This window comes from Trichosurus vulpecula, chromosome 7, assembly GCF_011100635.1.
Source record: "Trichosurus vulpecula isolate mTriVul1 chromosome 7, mTriVul1.pri, whole genome shotgun sequence".
Lineage (NCBI taxonomy): Eukaryota > Metazoa > Chordata > Mammalia > Diprotodontia > Phalangeridae > Trichosurus > Trichosurus vulpecula.
In genome coordinates, this window is record NC_050579.1 from 9,338,906 (window position 1) to 9,348,928 (window position 10,023).

The 10,023-nt window shown below is 44.4% G+C and overlaps 1 pseudogene; it reads left to right on the forward strand.

The window, feature by feature from the left end:
- The first annotated feature begins 605 nt into the window (after window positions 1-605).
- LOC118858267 lies at window positions 606-3,348 on the forward strand (annotated as a pseudogene).
- The last annotated feature ends 6,675 nt before the right edge of the window (window positions 3,349-10,023 follow it).

Below are 10,023 nucleotides of genomic sequence, written 5' to 3' on the forward strand. Positions count from 1 at the left end.
GGATTTCCTTAGGAATCCCCGATAAAGGAAGGATTTTTTTCTCAGAGGATTTTTGCCACCCCAGGGGCTGTGGCAGTACAACAGGGGAACTCTTTCACCATAACCAAAGCATATGTACAACCAGGTGGCAGTTGAATGAAACTGATCTACCAGGTTTCAAAGGGTGCATGTGGGAGAGGAAACTGCCCAGGGCAGGCTTCAGAGACTTGGATGCATCCAGCTTGGGGCAGGCAGTGACAACAGCCAATGGAAATTCTGACCCACAGTCTTATCAAGGTCACATCCTCCTTTTATAGCTTTTCTTGTTTTATGATGAACATTCTTTTCCAAGCAGCAGTTATCTCTTCTTTTGTTAGGTGAAGAGGCTTGGGCAGGCCTTCAGGGTGAGGTGGATATGCTAACAAGGCTGTGCCTACGGGGACTTGTACCTCAAGAATTTGGAGAGTTAGACTTGAACGTGAAGGCGGCTGCCTCTACTGCTGCCATCGCAGCCGCTGCTGCTTAGAGGCCTGTCCAACCCCTGAACGCCCCTCGCTGCCAGACTCATCTCACACAACTAGCTCACTATGGATGCTACTCTGCTTGCCTGCCTGCTCCTGGGCCTAGCCATCAAGATCCAGAGAAGCAATGGCCTGATTCATAGTGCCAATATCATGACACTAAACCTGGAGAGGTCTTCTGTCTCAGTGGAGTTGGCAGAAGGTGGCTCTACCAAGGCAAAGAGATTGACTTTGAGGACATGGTGGCTATCAACCCAGAACTTCTGAAACTGTCCCCTCTCCCTGTCCACCCAAAGGACAGCCTGCCTCTGCAGGAGAATGTCACTGTCCAGAAACAAAAGTGTCAATCAACCCTCTCCAAAATCCCTGCTCCCAAAGAAGCTCTGCGTGGCCTCTCTACCCGGATGTCTGCCATCACAGAGACTCAGAGGCTCATGGCCCAGGAGAATGACATGGAGGGGTCTACCTCCATGGCTGCCAACACCAGGAGCCAGTTTACAATTCCCATGGGTCTCCCTCGTGCCCCCCTATATTAGGAAGGCAGAATTTATGATTTCAAAGAGAATCTCATATGTGCCTAAAAGGTCCGGAACCGCAGGATATAAGGAATTCTCTAGGCAGAAGGCAGGAGAACTAAAGCATGTATTTACACTCCACAGTAACAATCCCACAAACCAGCGTCCCCATTTTGATATTTTCATCAAAAGCTTCCAGGCCCAATAAGTCCGCCTCACAAGAGTAACTAGGAGGCCACAGAGAAGCGAGATGGTATAAGGCAAAATCGTATACATGCTTCCCCTCTACGGTAAGAAGATTACCCACTAGCCTCTAGTCAGCTCTGCTACCGGCAGCTCAGCTTCGGCTGTAGGCGTCTCTGGCTCCAACCGGAAAAGGAAAGGAGGATCTTCAAGCTGTCCTCTCCCCTCTTATAGAGTTTTTGACATCATCAAGCGCCGCCTGAACGACCAGGGCCGATTGGTTCTTGACTTGGCCCCTCCCCCAGCGTAGACCACGTTAACACACCTCCCCTCAGCCAGCGCCACGACTCATCACACAGGAAGCTCTGGTCCTGCCCCGGAAGAGCAAGCCCCAGCGTCCAGGGAAGCTCAACGAGGCAAGCTGAGTCATTCAAAGAAAACAAAGTCCATTCTGGCTACACCCCCATGCTGGCATGAGTGAGATCCCATTAGCTGCTGTCAGTGAAGCTGCAGAGGACCAGGTGTCTCCCATCCAAGGCAATTCTGCTGCCAACCCAGCAAATTCAGTTCGAAGGAAGTCATGCCTAGTGAAGGAAATGGAGAAAATGAAGACAAAACGAGAAGAAAAAAGGGCCCAGAACTCAGAACTGCAGATCAAGTGGGCACAGGAATATGACACTAGCCTGCCAAACTGGGAGTTTGCATGGATGATTAAGGAATTCCGAGCTACTCTGGACTGTCAGACTCACCATGACTGACCCTATAGAGGAACATCGGATATGTGTCTGTGTTAGGAAGCATCCACTTAATAAGCAACAACTAGCCAAAAAGGAGTTCCCAGCAAGTGCCTCCTCCTAGCGCATGAACCCAAGCTGAAAGTGGACCTGGAGAACCAGGCTTTCCACTTCAATTTTGCCTTCAATGAAACAGCCTCCAATGAGGTTGTCTACAGGTTCACAGCCAGACCATTAATACAGACAATCTTCGAAGGAGGAAAGGTAACCTGTTTCGCATATGGCCAGACAGGCTGTGGCAAAACCCATACGATGGGCGGTGACTTCTCTGGGAAAAGCCAGAATGCATCCAAGGGCATCTATGCATTTGCCTCATGAGATGTCTTCTTGCTAAAGCGTCAGCCCCAATACAAAAACCTTGGCCTCAAAGTCTACATGACCTTCTTTGAGATCTACAAAGGGAAGCTCTTTGACCTTCTGAACAAGAAGGCCAAGCTTAGAGTACTAGAAGATGGCAAGCAGCAGGTGCAGGTGGTGGGGCTGCAGGAGCACCTGGTGAACTCAGCCGATGACATCATCAGGATGATTGAGACGGGCAGTGCCTGCAGGATGTTAGGGCAGACATTTGCCAATTCCACCTCTTCTCAATCCCATGCCTGCTTCCAGGTCCTGCTCCAGACCAGGGGCAAGTTGAATGGCAAGTTCTCCCTGGTGGATCTGGCCAGGAATGAGAGAGGGGCTGACACGTCCAGTGCCAACCGGCAGACCCGCATGGAAGGGGCCAAGATCAATAAGAGCCTGCTGACCTTGAAGGAGTGTATTTGGGTTCTGGGGCAGAATAAGTCACACACACCGTTCCAGGAAAGCAAGTTGACCCAGGTGCTCAGGGACTCCTTCACTGGAGAAAACTCCCAGACCTGCATGATTGCCATGATCTCCCCAGGGATGAGCTCCTGTGAATATACTCTGAACACCTTGAGATATGCCAGCAGGGTCAAAGAGCTGAGCCCTCATAATGGTGGGAATGGGGAACTGCAAACCCAGATGGAGATGGAGGGAGAAGAGCTAGGGTCCAACTCAGACAGTGCCCATGGTTTGTCCAAGGATGAAGAGGAGCTCTTGTCCCAGATGTCCAGCTTCCAGGAGGCCATGACTCAGATTGGGGATCTCAAGAAGAAGGCCATTGAGGAGCTCAAGAAGATCATTCAGAAGTGGTCTAACCGGGTTGAGCTGATGGAGACCACAGAGCAGCCAGACTATGACCTAGAGACCTTTGTGAACAAAGCTCAGCATGCTGTCACCGAGGGCATCAAGAACTTCAGCAGCCTCCAAGATGTCCTGCCGGCCCTGCGCCTCGCCATGTGGCTGGAAGAGCAAACCAGCCTGCAGATGAGCAGCCACAAATGACCTCAGTAATGTGCCAATAAAATATGGTTGATGGTTAAGCTCTTCCTTCAGGAGTGTCTGGATGCCCTCCTTGTTTGGGGGACTAGGGCACACTACTGGATCTGGGCCTGGGCAGCCTCCAAGGCCCACTGCCCACTCTCTGCCCACCCTGTGCACTGGATGGACAGGCCCCAGGGCTCCCAGCCAGCATTCTTTTTTCCATTTCTGTTGTGTAGCATTTTGTATTGTACAGTCTTAGTGAGCATTCGTTTAGCCTGTGTGACTGATGGAGAGCTGGCCAACAGCCATCCCAGAACTGGGAGATGAGGAAGAACCAGCCTTCCCTTCCGTTCCAGGGCTCCAGACTGCCTTCCAGAGCAGACAGCTCTGGGCCTTGCTGTCAGCTGCCTGATGTCTACTTGGGGTGGGGGTGGGGTGGGGGGATTTTTTTTAAAAAGATTCTGAAACCCTTTCTCCTCAGTCCCTCTGACAACCCTCTTGGGTTTCATTGAGGTGAAAGGGACCTGTCTGTTTTCTATTCTCTGTATTTAAACATTGCATCTCCCAATAAAGGAAGAGAATGGGGAAAAAAAGAATTTGGAGAGTTAAAGCTTAGGGTTTCTCTGCTTGGTCAACCAAGTCATTTCCACGGACATGAATGCTGTTTTCTTGGCTGTGCCCTGGAATTTTAATTACTGCTACAGCCTGGTGAAGCAGTAAACAGTCTAATAGATGGGAAACCTATTTCTGATTTTTAATGAGCTGTCCTGCAGAGATGAGGAAGTTCTGATGTTTCCATAGCATCCCAAAGTCATGTGCCAAAGCCTTATCCTCTCTTTCCACCTCAAGTAGATAGGTGCCAGAATTGAATGTGCTTACACCAACTACATTCCCTCCTTTCTCAGAGGTGAATAAATCAGATGGGGGAGCTAACTTCACAACAATAGGTGGGGCACTGATAACTGACCCCCACAAGCTGGAGGGAACTTAGATTAAGAGCCAGATTGCTGCAAGGGGGTCGGGAAAGGAAACTTGAATGAACAGGGACACTTTCAGATGTTGAGGGTGTCGGGGATAAAAGAGACAAGGAAGTGGTGCCTCCTGGGTCAAATGCAATGGTGGCCTGTCCTAGCAAGTGGCTAGGGGCCTCTGGGACCAGGGCAAAAGGGTGAAAGGCACTGATCCCTCCAATACAAAGGGAGAGAGGTTCTGAGCTATGGGCTGCAATGGTCTTATTAGCAATCCCCACAACTGAGATGCGCTCTTGACTGGGGGGAGTCGAGTGGGACAGGCAGAGGGGTTTAAAACTGAGAGTGTAGCACCAGTATCAATGGGAGCTGATAACTTTTGGCCCATATGAGCAAGGAGACATCTCCAATAGGAGTCGTGGGGATAATGGGTATTGCCCCTACATCTTTTGCCAGCCGTCCCCGGAGCCAACTCATGCTGAATGATTGGGACTGCGCTGGCACCAACTATTAATCTGCCCTTTCCCAACTGAGACAACCATGAGTTGATACAGATCTAGACACCAGAGTCTGTATGAACACAGGGCGCATCAGAACTGCTCAGCAAAACCTCTAAGGTCCTCCCTGGGACTGGGGCACTCCATGGCAATAGCCTGGAGTTCTCTGAGCTGCCAGGGCTTGAAACCACAGGTCCTGATCAAGTCACTCTCCTCCAGGCGGGGTGGGGGAGGGGTTCCTGGAAGAACTTGAGCTTGCACTTTAAAAGGGAACATAGAAGCTGTGGAGCTGGTGGAGTCTTTTGGTAAACATGGGTATATTGTAGGTAGCTGGGTAGTTTGGAGATTGTCAAGGAGAAAGTTTCCAAATGATTTAATCTTTTCTTTCACTGATTCCAACTTAGATCTGTGTTTCCCTTGCCTCTTATGAACATTTATCACAACTCAAGAGGCTGAGTTTCCTTACTCATAATTTTCTGTCTTAAGTACTCTACTCAAAGCTGCCCCTAACGAGGCCAGCAAAGTTTAGGGTCATCACTAGCCAAATCAACCCAATCCTGACAATATGAGAGACAGACAAGGCCATGTGTGTTATACATTCGAAAAGCATTTAGGGTTAGGGTTGGGGGGAGTTGTTAATAGGAACTGCTGTATCTTCCCCCATGCCTTTACCACATCTGTCCGATTTTAAAGGTGGACACCCAGAGATAATAACACCACTTAACTAGCAAGTACACACAAGTACAAGTATAAGTACGTTACAAGGGGATGTAACAACCCAAATACGTAAGGTACAAGTACGCAAATACAAGTAATGCTCCCGGTGCTAGCAATCCACTTGAATTACAGAAGTAAACATTGCACAACTCTAACCAAGTGCACAATTAAAAAGTTAATTTCAATCCATCTAACCGCACCCAAGACCAGCTGCACAATAACTGTCTCCAGCCTCCCCGGGGCCGGGCAAAGGCTGACCCTGGTCCCCCCACTAACAAAGCATTTAACTTTCCATTCATTTTTTGATCTGGGGACGTGGCAGGAGGAGAAGGATACAAACGACCCTCGGGCAACTGGCCCATTCGAGGACAAGAACCACAGGAGTAAGGGACAAAGATGTCACCAGAGGAAGTGGCCAAAACTTGGAGTGATATCATGGCACAGAGCCGTGATTTGGGGTTGGATTCAGACTCTGCCACTACCTGCCATGGGACTTTGGGAAAGATAACAATAAAGATTAAAGTGGCTGGCTGGCAAACCTTTAAGGTTTGCAAAGGGCTTCCCAGAAATTACCTCACTTGATCCTCACAACAACCCTGAGAGGCAGGCGTGATTATTGTCCTCATTTATCAGCTGAGAAACGGAGGGAGGCAGAGGTTAAGTGACTTGCCCAAGGTCACACAGCTAGTGAGAGGTTGGATTTGAACTCAGGTGATCTTGACTCCAGACCCAGTGCTCTGTGCACTGTGGTGCTCTGTAGCCACCACCAATGTAACCTTATCTCTTAGCATCCCTGCGTCTCAGTTGCCCTAGCTGTAAGGTGAGAGGAACAAGCTTTGTTGGTAGTGGTCCCATCTGGCCCTCCATCTCAGAGGCTGTGTTTCTATTGTTCATTATTTAGCATTTATTTAGTGCCAACATTGTGCTAGGGACTGCAGCTACAGAATTCGGATGTGACAGTGCTTGGCCTCAGGGAAGTGCCATTCTTTGGCGGGATGGATATGGAGACTAGCTTTAGAACTGGAAGGGGCCTCAGAGTTCATCTGGCCCAACCTTTCCTTTACCAGAGGAGTGAAATAATTTGCCCAAAGCCACATCACAGGCAGCATTTCAACTCAGGTCCTGTGACTCTAGATCAGAGCTTCTTAAACTGTGGGTCGAGTAACTGAATGTGAGGGTCATGAAAAATTTGGCAACAGTAAAAGGTTTCTGAACATACAATGACTAAAAATTAATTCAAAATCAAATGCTTCATGGATCCGAGATGTTTCTGACAGCACTTGACCATGTTGCATTTCTTGACTTCACTGCAGCATTGGTTCTGAACACACAACATGCGCACTTTGTGTTGCACATGCCATCACACCACACAAGGCCAATGAATTCTGCCAGAAACACCACAGCTCAGATTCCAGACCACTGTATGTTATGAATTACTTGGCTTTTACTGTACATACAAAGTTTTTGCTGTTAAAGAAACATAGTAGTTTAACTACAGAAAATAAAGACTTTCAATATTTTCCTACCATCATTCCTCAGCATCTAAGTACCCAATTAGTGTATCTTTGGGTTGTATTGTGTTAGAATGTTTGGGGGCAGCTAGGTGGTGCAGTGAGTAGAGCACTGGCTCTGGAGTCAGGAGGAACTGAGTTCAAATCTGGCCTCAGACACTTGACACGCTTACTAGCTGTGTGACCTTGGGCAAGTCACTTAACTCCAATTGCCCTGCCTTCCCACCCCCCTCCAAAAAAAGAATGTTTTTTAAAATTGGTATTATCTCCTTCTTTTACAGAAACATAAGGGTTTAATTGCAGCAAGTAAAGACAAAAGTCTTTTAATAATATTTCTTCACCATCACTGCTGTATGTGTATATAACAGTGAGCATCAATTTTTTAAATTAAGCACAAACAAATGTAATTTCATAAACTAAAGCTAGTATTTATTTGAGAAATTATTATCAATATTTATTTACATTTTAGGACAAAAAAATATTTTTTAGTTATGGATAAGTGGCTAAATTTAGACAGAAGAGGCAAAAATACTGATAACAATGTGGCAGAGTCTCCACAACCAGGTTGTAGTGCACCTAAATTGGCAAGAAAAAGAAAATAAGTCGAATCATTTTTGTGAAACAGATTACTTCTAATAGTGATGATGGTGTGGAAAAAACCTCTTTGCTTAATTTGTAATGAAGTTTTGCCTGCATAAAGCATGAAATCAGCAAAACTAAAAAGACATATTAATTCCAAGCATCCAGTGTACTGCAATAAACCAAAGGAATGTTTTGGACAACTTTTAAAATCTTCAAACAAAGAAAAACAATGTTTTGAGAAATTTGTTACTGTCAATGAAAAGTATTTACTTGCACCTTATGAAACTTCTTATTTAATTGCAAAAACTAAAAAGTCCTGGGCAATAGAAGATCTCATGTTACCTGCTGCTATTAAAATGTCAGAAATAGTTCATGGGGAAAAAGGATGGGGATGAAAATTCATAAAATCCCTTTATCTAATTATACTGTTTCCAAAAGAATTTCTGAAATTAGCAATGACCAATTCCAGTAGCTTATTACCAGACTTAAGTGCAGCCCAAAGTTAGATGAGACAACTGGTATTTCTAACATGGCACAGTTGTTACTTTATGTAAGATGTGTTTATGAAGGAAGCTTACACGTGGAGCTATTGTTTTGCCACCCTTTGGAAGAACACAGGAGAGAGGAAGATATAGATAGATAGATAGATAGATAGATATCTTAAAGTAGATGATTTTTTCACAAACGAAGGTTTACAGTGGAAAAATTACATTGGAGTCAGTACAGATATGGTAGGGCAATGATGGGTGAGAATGTTGGATTTGTAGCAAAAGTTAAAGCTTCTGGCAATGGACATATCACTTTTACTCACTGCATGATCCATCAGGAGGCACTCATAGCCAAAATATATATATATATATATATATATGTATATATGTATATAGATATATAGATATATATATCACCAGAGTTAGATGTTGTGCTTCATGATGCTATCAAAATAATTTTAAAAGCCATGCCCTTAACAGTACTTTGTTTTCAAACCTTTGAAAGTACATGGGCTTTAATTACAAAAGCTTATTACTACACGCAGAGGCAAGATGGCTATCAAGAGGGTGAAGTTTAAACAGATTATTGAAATTGAAAGATGAAATTGTTATATTTTTACTAAGTAGAAATCTGAATTTGTTAATTTTTTATAATGACTTATGGCTTTCAGAACTGTGCTATTTGTCAGATATTTTCAAAAAAAGTCAATGATTTAAACATGTCACTTCAGGAAAAAATTGTAACACATTTATGTTAAAAGATAAAATTGAAAGTTTTACTAAAAAAGTTAACATATGGAACAACAGAGTGTAAAATGGTTCTTTAGAAATGTTTGCAGCTACAGATCATTTTATAATTTAAAATAACCTTCCCAAAGATTTAATTGTGAGGGTTATAATTGATCACATGAAGTTCCTGGAGACAGATTCAAAAATACTTCCCTTCAAATTTTGAACCTAAAAAACTAAGTTGGGTTCATAAACCATATTCATTTGAAATCAAAAACGTCAGTCATCTGCCATTAAAAGTTCAAAAAGAATTTGCTGAGTTATTAAGCGACACAGATTTAAAACTTGAGTTTCCTAAAAAAAATCATTCAATTAATTTTGGCTTGGAATTAGGACAGAATTTCCAACAAGTTCTAAAATGGCCCTAAACATACTTGTCCCATTTTGCACTATGTCTTTATGTGGGGCAGCATTCTCAGCATTGACGATTATAAAATCAAAATATCCATCAACTCTGAAAAACATTGAAGATACTCTACATCCCGCAGTATCAAATATTCTCCCAAGATTTAATTCTTTATGTAAAGATAAGCACATCCATCTCATTAGTATGCAAATTTGTTTTCCTCTTTAATAAATAGTACAATTATATGTATACCAAAGAATTGTTTTAAAATAAATTTCTTTATTATTTATTGTCAGTAAGTGTTTGATTTGTACACCTTTTTAATATATCTATACACTTAGGGTCACATAAAAATTTCTCGGGTGGAAAGGGGTCTCAAGTTGAAAAAGTTTAAGAAGCTCTGCTCTAGATGACAGCTTTTCTCTCTGGTCTACACTGCCTACTATATGCTATGCAAACAGACAAATTTAACACATGGGAGGGAGAGGAAACAGGTCTTCTTTTCCTGGAAGAATCAAGCCAGGCTTGCCCCATTAGCCTTGGACTCTGAGCTGAGCTTGAAGGGAGAGGAGGGCTAGGGAAGTTAGCAATGAGGAGATGGGACATTGCAGTTGACCACAAGACACGGAGTCTGGGAACAGCATTTGGCTGGACCAGTCCATGTGAAGGGCAGAAATTCGAGATAAAAACAGACGAGGATGAGGGATGCATCCTGTGGAGGATGCAAAGCACTGTGCTTCCAAAGTTGGGGTTTAGCCCTAAGGAAATAAGCAGCTACTGTTGTGGCAAGAAGTGGTCAGCCGTACT